Genomic DNA, 10667 nt, shown 5'->3' on the forward strand with positions numbered 1-10667 from the left:
AGTTTAGCCCCATCGCTTTCAGCATATTGCACGAGTATTCGCAAAAGGCGACTTGAATTATCTAGATTGCACTGAGCCCAATCATGGAGCATTTTAGTGTCGGGGTTCTCAAAGCTGGGAGCCAGCATAATCCGCAAGCCTCGCGGAACTCTCCCCACCTCCAAGTACCTGGTGAGGGACTTCTGTTCCCACCACTTTGCCTTATATATATAACATTTCTATGGCAAAATTAAACCCCTCATTTTGTTCCTTTTCAAATTAAATGTATTAAGTGTTACCACTTTATTCCAATCAAGATGACTTCAGGTGTGCCATACTTTTGTCATAAGTAAGACTGTTAGCGTTCTACTTGTTCTTTAGAACACTCTGGGACATTCTGTCATTGGGCTATAGTTGGGCTACATCTGGCTGATATTTGGGCTACATTTGTTTTTTTTTGTCTCTGGTGGCCATCTTTGGGCTACATTGGGCTACATTTGGGCTCTAACATATATATAGCCCAATGTAGCCCAATATATATTTTTCAAAGTTAATTTTCGTAAAAACCACTGGAGCATATATCTTGAGACATAGCAAAGGCACATCGGGCTACCAGTCCCTACAATTTTGCCAAGTTTTGTGAAAATCCATTCAGCCGTTCGAGCTAAAAGTGAGTCCAACCGCCCTATGGAAAACTCAATGTTAAAAACATGTTTTGGGACCCCCCTTTTTTCTCGGCCCCCGCTTGACAAAACCCCTCCAAACTCCCAGGGGACGCTCAGAAACAAAATGTGCCATTTTCCTGAAAATTTCAGCCAATTCCGTCCATCAACGCCAAAGTTATTCAACATAGAATTTTCAGAAATCCCTATTCAAAAAAATCCTAACTATATATACCTACTGGCGACTGCCAGTAGGTAATATATATATATATATATATATATATATATAGAGAGAGAGAGAGCTCTGTGTCTGGTCCTCGCTTGGGATGAAAAAAGCAGGTGGGCCTCAAAGAGGTGCGGCTGATGTAATTAAGGGTGTGGCTTTAAAACACATCAGCTGAAAAAATCTGTGCTTAGGTTAGTCTTCTTCCTGACTGGGATTTTGGTACTTCTGTCATGCCAACTAGGTATAATACAACAAGCAACATTACACCAACAAGCCAGTACTATTGGCTTTGTCAGTGCTTGTTAGATGCATTATATGGATAAGCAACATCTAGGACTTTGTTGTATAGCATTTGCAAAAAGCTTCGGTGCTGAAATAGACTGTGAAAGAACTATAATGAGTCTCTTTGAAGTTACTTCAAAGGCAGTAAAATGTGGTACTTCTGCAGAGTAAAAGAAATATTTCCTCTTAGAGAGAGAGCGATATTACTTTTGTCTAGTGGCAGTTTTGACACCATAAAGTAACACAGAGGGCATTCTGGAAAGAACAGATCTGTATTATCTGGATCGCTAAGTGGATTAGTAAAGCCACGCATTAGAAAGGCTTTGAAACAAATTAAATGTATGTGAGAGAGGGGCTATGAAGTGATGAGGGGCACATTTGCTAGATGGTAGTGAGGGACTCCAAGAAGGTCATAGTGTGCATTTGTAAAGCACACGAACACCCATAGGCATCTTGGCGCTGAATAACAGATATTTATTGGAGGTCATAGGGGTTGGGGCGGCACCAAAATGAGTGTCGCTTAGGCTGCCACCAGTGCTAAAGGTTGTGATGATGGGTATGTGGCAAGGTAAAGTAATACTGTGTGTTCGTCTCTCTTTCTTAGTGTTTTTAGAGAGCCTACGAATTTCGCAAAGGAAAGGTAAGGTGACTTCATCATTACTGACTGTTGCACACTTCACTCATGCACACCTACACATTGAAATCAACAACCTATCTGCCTTCTACGTAGGATAGTGTTTTAAAAGGAAGGTTTTAGGCACTAGCAGAGATGGCGTATTGTTGGATGAATGCTGCCCAGGCCCTAAATCTCGTTCTGGAGTCCAGCTCTGAGGCAGGATCAGAGACTGAGACAGCAGATACTGAGACAGCATGTGAGGGAGAGGACAATAAAGCAGAATCTGGGAGTGATTTTTCAGACACCGCAGTTCCATCCAATGACTCATCTTCCAGCGATACTGAAGGAGACAATGTCAGTTGTGCTGTCCCTTTGCAGGCATATTTTTTGCAGCGGGACACCAGAAGCAGATTAGAGCAACCCAGAGAGCAGGCACGTGCAGCCGCAAGCACAGAGGGAGCGCTCTCTTGGCACCCTCCCAATTTAGTTGAGCCCCAAATTCCGCCTTTCACTGGTGACGCTGGATGTAAAGTCGATATGGCAAATTTTTTGCCAATTGACTACATTCATCTCTTTTTGGATGTAGACTGCCTTGAAGAAATTGTGCAGCAAACAAATTTGCGTGCCAAACAATTTCTGAGAGAGCATGGAGGCACTCTCAGGCCTCATTATAGGCCACACAAGTGGACTCCCACTTCATTAGGGGAGCTGAAGATATTTTTGGGTCTCACGCTTAAAATGGGGGTAGTGCATAAACTAACCTTGTTGTCCAACCAGTATATTCGCACGGTGTGATTAACCCCCATCTTCGCACCGTACATGAGCATAGATAATTGTTTGCTATTGCAGCACATGCTGCATTTCAATTACAATTTTGCTGCATTGCCCCGGAACCATCCAGACCACGACAGGTTGTTTAAAATTCGGCCTGCCGTGGAACATTTCGTCTGCCAGGTTTCCAGAGGTTAATACTCCTGGAAAGAATATAGCCATTAATGAGTCCTTGATCCTGTATAAAGGGAGGCTGCTGTTCAGGCAGTACATTCCGAGCAAATGCGCTCGCTATAGCATCAAGCTGTACATGCTGTGTGAGAGCTCCACTGGCTATGTGTACAGCTTGAGAGTGTATACAGGGAAGGACACAACTCTAAACCCTGTAGGTTGCCCTCCCACGCTAGTCATCACAGTTAAGTTTGTATGGGAGTTTGTCCAGCTACACTTTCACAAAGGTTATAACCTTTATGGGGACAATTTCTATATAGGAGTAGAGCTGTTCAGTGAGCTCTACAAAGCTGGCACTGTGGCCTACAATACAATTCGTTGTCGCTGCAAAGGGTTCCCGCATGAGCTTGTTTGGAAGAAGCTCCAGAAATCCCAGAGCACTGCGTTGCATTCCAACAAACTGCTTGCAGTCAAGTTCACAGGTAGGCGTGACGTGTACGTGCTCACTACAATTCATGCTGGAAGCACGTTCCCCCGTCACGGTTTGGGGTCAGATCGGCGAAGTCCACAAGCCCACCTGTATACTTGATTACAACAAGTACATGGGCGGAATGGACAAGAACGACCAGGTTCCTTAGCCATACAATGCGAGTCGTAAAACGTGCACTTGGTATAAGAAAGTGTTTATTCACCTGATCTAGAAGGCAACATAAAATGCGTGTGTTGTTTGTCTTCAGGCCACCACAGGAAGACTCATGTCTTTCCTTGTCTTTCAGTTGTCTGTGATTGAAAGTTTCACTTCTACAGAAGCAGCAGCCTCACTTAATTTGTTCTGGAGGATGTGCAAGGCTGCAGGAGTGACACTTTGCTGATAAAATTCCAGCAACACCCAAAAAGGAGTGACCATGTCGTTGTTGTAACGTGTGCTCGATGCAGGGAAAGAGGCAGGAGACTTGTGTTTACTGTTCACAGTGCCCAAGTAAGTCTGTCTTCTATTTTCCTACTTGCTTTATGTTGTATAATACTAAAGCAAAATACTGGTAAATTGACTGAGGTGGAGTTGCCAATAAGTAAACCTTTCAATTGGTGTGAATGGATGCCTACTATCTGTGGGCCACTCCTTTGCTAGGCAAGCAGCTGCATAATATTTGTTTCTCTACTTCAGAAAATCATGGACTTCTCAACACCTTTATCTACTTTCAGAATGTGGTAGTTGTTCTGTTCGCCAATTGACAAGTGCATTATAGTCCCCTTGTTGCAAATACTGGTGGAGAGGACATGCTTTACGTTGTCAAGGAGTACCCTTTTTGGCAAAAAGTTAAAGGCTTGACTTGATTTTGAAGTGTGTGTTAGGGAACTTATGTATACTACACAAGGACCACCCTGATTGCCATCGAGAACCATAGTAAGTGTATTAAGTCAAACAAATATCCAATGGGACTTATTCACCAACATTTCTACTTGTTTTGAAAGAGTGCAATCTCAATTATTAACTTGTATCAGAACCATGTTATTGAAAAGTGATAAAGGACACAATATCTTGTAAGAAGTTTGTTTTCACATCGTAAATTAAAGATGTGAAAACAAACTTCTTAAAAGATATTGTGTACTGTACCCTTTCTCAATAACATTGTGTATGATACAAGTTGGTAATTGAGTTTTCACGCTGTCAATGTAAAAGTGTCAGTAAATGAGACCCACAGTTTGGCTTATTACTTTAGGGAACTTAGGCAATATACCGAAGCATGTGTGCCTTATTTTCAAAGGTAGATATGCCCCCTCAGTTAGAGATATGGCCTACTGGGATACTCGGACACCCCCAACTTGTATCCACAAACTGGAAGGAGTTGGATTTAGCACAGTGAGAGCATTGATGGCACGAGATAGAAACGTTTCTCAAGCTTCAAGAAGTTAGAGATGGAAAGCATTAGTACAGGGTCACTTGACAATTAGACAGGATGAATCCGGACTCTGATGAGGGCAGACACACGAACTGGTTAGAACAGCTTACGGTAGGTGGGCTTTCCAAGGAATATTGCAACGGTAGAAGGCAGATAGTAAAGGTAGTACAGATACACGTCATGACTTCACCTTCGCCCATGGATTCAAATCCATTGCTGCCACTCTTGAACTGAATTTACTATAGAACTTACGGGTCAATGCTGCTTTCCACCTTCATCCTCCGTCAGATCTTAGTAGATGTTCAGTTTGCTGTATAAGTGAAATACAGTCACTGCACATAACGGTGGATTGGACATATTCTACATTGTCAAGGACTACCCGTGTTTCACATTCAACCACTCTTCATAGTTTATGATGTTCTCTATGGAAAGCTTTGGAAAATTTCCAGCATATTTGCCTTTTTTTCAAAGGTAGATGTGCTCGCTCAGTTCAAGGAATGGCTTTGCAGCATACTCAGGACACCCCAACTTGCAGCTACAAACTGGAAAGAGTTGGATCTAGCGCAGTGAGTGCGCTCAAGGCGCATGAAAGACATGGCTTTCCGACCCTCATATGGCTGTCATGATAGCCATTAGTAAAGGTTCACTCAGAATGCATTTGGGACCGTTCAGGAAGAAGGAGGCAGAGACTTAACAGATGGTAAAATGTAGTTAAACTCATTATGTTTTGTGGAGTATGAATGTGATGGGCCCTTGCATGGCGGCGGCATGTTTATTTATTTGAAACATTTTATGTAGCGCTGGCTATACCCGGTGGTATCCGAGTGCTTTACATGAGGACAAGCATTGTTTCATAGCATAGTTACAAGTTACAACGTTGCAAGATACACAGTTTCAGAGCATCGATACCACTTGCTGGAGTGCAGTTGCATGGTTAAAAATGAAAAGGGAAAAAGCAGGCAAGGGGAGAGATTCTGGGGAGAGAGGATAGGAGCAGGAGAGGGAGACCAAGAATGAAAGAGGGTAAGAGGTGGCAGAGGGAGAAGGCAGCTTAACCGGGAGACACAGAAAAACAGTGTCCAATGTCCGGTGTGCAGTGATCCCAGTGGAAAAGCTATCGTTCCCACACCTCAGCTGTGTGTGGCTTCCTATACGCTGTGGGCTTTCTCAGAGAGGTCACTGAGACTCCAGGGCATAAATACTGGATCCCTCCTCAACAAGGGGAAAGGGAGTGCTTTGGCAAGGGAGCCATTCCCACAACTCTGCTGTGTGTGAACTCCCTTGACGCTGTGGACTCTCTCAGAGGGGTCTCTGGGACTCCAGGGAATAAATGCTGGATCCCACCCTAACAAGGGGAGAGGGAGCGCTTTTGTAAAGGCCACATGGCTAACCATAGTTACAAGATACACAGTTTCAGAGCACAGTGACCAGAAGCTGGGGCGTAGTTGCATGCGTTAAAAATGAGGCAAGGGGAGAGATTCAGGTGAGGGAGGATAGAAACCGGAGACAAAGAATGAAAGAGGGAAAGTTTGAAGAGTTTTATAAAGCACTGGCTAGACCCGAAGGTATCAGCGCACTTTACATGAGATAGGACATTGCATCAGAAACATTGTTACATGGTTACATCAGTTACTTATTAACGCATACACCCGTCTTATGGGGGGTGGAAAGGTAGAGGGGAGAAGGCGAACAGGGATAAGGAATGCAAATAGTAAACACAACGTGGAGGCGAGGAGAACGATGTCCGATGTCCGGCTGGGTAGGTGCCGGCCAAGGGGTGAATCAGAGCCAAACTCCTCTTTAGCTGAAAGAGACAGCTCCACTGGGCATCAGCCAAGGTTGCTCGGGCACCGTGGAAAATAAAGACAAGTTCTGATTTCCGCCCAGGAGGCATTGTCAAAAATTCCCTCAAAAGTATCGGTTAAGGTGTTGGTGGGGGTAAATGTCTGAACTGGAGATCTCGTTAGGGTTCATTGCCTTGGAATAGGTGGTTTTGTTAACGTAACTCAGTTGCAGGTCGTCCTCATTAAGGTCAGGCTGCAATGGAGATAAGGGCATCGAGCGACAAGTGAACTGAAGGTGATGAAGGCAGAAGATTAATGGTGGGGACATGGAGTAACCAGGAACATGTCTTATACTGTCTCCGCTCCTACATTCCGGATTTTGAGGCATTGGACGCGCATTTATCTTTTTATCAGTGCTGCAATATTCTTTAGGGCTCTGTACTTCCGCAGTGTGCACAGTCGGATGCCTCTCGTTATTATCTGTAATCGATGTCTTTCTCGGTCGCTATTTTAAAGTCAGGCACCGTTCATCCGAAAATCATCTTAAAGTCCCATTTGGAGGTAAAACGGCACAATATATTACAAGTTGCAGGCATTACTATTTTAGCGCTTAACTAGCATAGGGGTAGCAGGACCCCAACGTTTAGATCTGTAAAGCAAAGCTCCGTATTTAGCGTTCAGCCGTCATTTTGCGATCCGGCTGCGTAAGATGAATAAATATCGCCATAGCCTCTAATAATGCCAGCAATGCCACAAATACCTTGTCTGAGTGTGCGACCAGACTTAGACTCTCGGATCTGATGTCTGATGAAGGAAATGGGGTCATCGGTAACTCTTAAACCCCTTCACAATTAACTAAATCAGATCCGCCATTTTATTTTGTCGGGTCGCGCAGCCACCAAAGTTATCGGTGCTATTAATCCTTGATCCCAGTCAGGATTGGCGACAATAACGACATCTAGTGAAGTAGCAGACCATCCGAAGTCGGTAAACGGCTTTCTCATGCGTCGAAAATCACCTATACTCTGGAATATTTCTAATTTCCACTCCGTGTTGACAGCGGAACGGGCTCAAGCAGCCATCGGCTCTGCACGTTCAAAACTACGAAAGAGTTTAAGTGAGTGCAAGTGATCTGGTTGATTAGACCCGTAGCTGGCGGTATGGAAGTTGTGTGTGTGGTGTGTGAATGGCATGTGAATGGACCATAAAGCGGTCGGTGCCGTGAAGTAGCTTTATGGCTCACCTTCAGAAGATTTGGCTTCGAGATTTATATACTGTAATAAGTATTTGTGCTTTGGAGACAGTATTTCTAGAGGTGCTAAAACCAACCAGTGTAAGTGGTGGATTAACTTTATCAAGTTAGAGTCAGATTTATATTTGTGGAGGTTTAATGGACTTTTGTAAGACTTTTTTTGTCACTATATGGGTAGCTGGGGATTTTGTGTCCTAGCTCAGTCATCACCTAGGCAAACCTTCACATGTTTGAGTAGTAGACAATGAGGGTAGTACAGGGGTGAATGACGTGCGTGACTCTCACTGGTTTTTCTTTTACCTAGCATCCCCTGCAGACCTCAAATTTAGCTAAAATAAAAAACAAATTCACATTTAATTTAACCTCTTTGATGCGTCGGACGGCCCCCGGCCATCCGACATCACAGTGCTCCTGTGCGTCGGACGGCCTCGGGCCGTCCGAACAGTGCACGCGTCAAATTCCGCCGCACTGCGGCAGAATTGGCACCGCGTCGAATAGGTTAAGTGATGGAAAGTTCAGGAATCTGCTGCGACCTACAAACTTCCATCTACCTAGTGTTGCCTCAGGTCTTCCGTTAAAAATTTTACCTCACTCATGTGGGTGGACCAATTACCTGCAACAGGCAAAATTGCCTATCACAAAACGACCTGGTTTTGCAAGGGGAGTCACCTAGCTTTTTGGCCCCGGGCTCGGCGGCCATCTAGGGAAACCTACCAAACCCTACATATTTCTGGAAACTAGACACCCTGGGAAGTCCAGGAAGGTATGGCTTGCATGGCTCTCCCAACGTTTTACTACCCAGAATCCCCTGAAAAGCTTCTAAGTAACAGAACCTGGTGAGAGACCGACAAGTCACCTCATCCGGTATTCCCTTGGGTGTCTAGTTTTCAAAAATGTATAGGTTTGCTAAGTTTCTCTAGGTGCCAGCAGAGCTAGGGTCCAAAATCTACAGCAAGTCACTTTGCACAAAAAGGGTCCGTTTTCACTGTAAAAATGTGGTGTGTCCATGTTGCGTTTTGGGCCGTCTCCTGTCGCGGGCACTAGGCCTACCCACACAAGTGAGGTACCATTTGTATCGAGAGACTTTGGGGAACGATGGGTGCCTGGTATTGTGTGGGTCTACGAAGATTCCAGAAATTTCCGCCACAGAAATGTGAGGAAAATGTGGTGTTTTTTTTTTTAACAAAGTTTTAGGTTTGCAAGGGATTCTGGGTAACAGAACCTGGTGAGAGCCATAGAAGTCAAACTCTCCTGGATTCCCCTTGGTGTCTAGTTTACCAAAATGTAAAGGTTTCCCTAGGTGCTGGCAGAGTTAGATTTCAAAATCTACAGCTAGGCACTTTGCAAAAAAGGGTCAGTTTTGACTGTAAAAATGTAGTGTCTCCACGTTACGTTTTGGGCTGTTTCCTGTCGCAGGCACTAGGCTTACCCACACAAATCAGGTACCATTTTATGAGAAGGCTTTGGGGAATGTGGGGTATGTGGAATTTTGTGGCTCCACGCAGAGTCCAGAACTTTCCATCACAGAAATGTGAGGAAAATGTTTGCTTGAGGTTTGGAAGGGATTCTGGGTAGCAGAGCCTGGTGAGAGCCTCACAAGTCACCTCATCCTGGATTCCCCTGGGTGTCTAGTTTCAAAAGATATATAGGTTTGCTAGGTTTCCCTAAGTACCGTCAGAGCTAGGGTTCAAAATCTACAGCTCGGCACTTTGCAATAAAAGGGTCAGTTTTCACTGTGATAATGTGGTGTGTCCACGCTGCATTTTAGGCCATTTCTTGTAGCGGGCACTAGGCCTGCCCACACAAGTGAGGTACCATTTGTATCAAGAGACTGTGGGGAACACTGGGTGGGTGGAATTGTGCTGATCCATGCAGATTCCAGAACGTTCCGCCACAGAAATGTGAGGAAAATGTGTGTTTTTTTACAATGTTTGAGGTTTGCAAGGTATTCTGGGTAACAGAACCTGGTGAGAGGCAGACAAGTCACCCCTCCTGGTTTTCCCTGGGTGTCTACTTTTCAAAAATGTATAGGTTTGCTAGGTTTCCCTGGGTGCCAGCAGAGCTAGGGTCCAAAAACCACAGCTAGGCACACTGCAAAAACGGGTCAGTTTTCACTGGAAAAGACTTATGTGCCCGCATTGCGTTTTGGGCCGTGTCTTGTCGTGGGCCCTATGCCTACCCACACAAGTGAGGTACCATTTTTACTGGGAGACTTAGGGAAACACAGAACCGTAGAACAAGTGTTTTTGTCAATTGACTTTCTATGCATTTGTCCATTTCAAATGTAAGACAGTGTGTAAAAAAGAATTCATTTTCAAAAATGCCCTCTAATTCACATGCTGGTATAGGTACCCACATATACGGATTGTGCAAATAACCACTGCTTCTAAACTCCTTGTTGATCCCATTTCGGAAATACATGGTTTTCCTTGATACCTATTGTTCACTCTTTATATTTTACCAAGTGATTGCTGTATACCTGGTACACAATGAAAAACCATAGCAAGGCGCAGATAAGTTGTTGGCTCTGGGCACTTCGGATTCTTGGTGAACCTACAAGTCCTAAATACCCCATGCAACCATAAGACTCCAGTGTACATAACGTTATATTGCTTGCAAAAATCTGCCACACTTAGAGGAAGTTACAGGTGAAAATGCAGACACACATAGTCGTTTTTTTCAACTCATTTTCAATATGTTTTAATTTGAACTGTTACTTTCTATAGGAAAACCTTGAAGGATCTACACAAATGACCCCTTGCTGGATTCAGAATTCTGTCTACTTTCCAGAAATGTATAGCTTTCTGGGATCCATTATTGGTTCTACATCAATTTCAAGCACTAACAGAAAGGAGGTTGAAAGCACAAAAAATTGAAAAAATAGGCTATGTCCCACTAAAATGCCAAAACTGTGTAGGACATTTAGGTTTTCTAACAAAAGTCTGCCTGTTCCTGAAAGCGAGAAAAATTGTGATTTTATCACCACAAACTCTTTATTGATACCATTTGCAGGGAGGCCCAGC

Source organism: Lissotriton helveticus, chromosome 8 (genome assembly GCF_964261635.1).
Source record: "Lissotriton helveticus chromosome 8, aLisHel1.1, whole genome shotgun sequence".
NCBI lineage: Eukaryota > Metazoa > Chordata > Amphibia > Caudata > Salamandridae > Lissotriton > Lissotriton helveticus.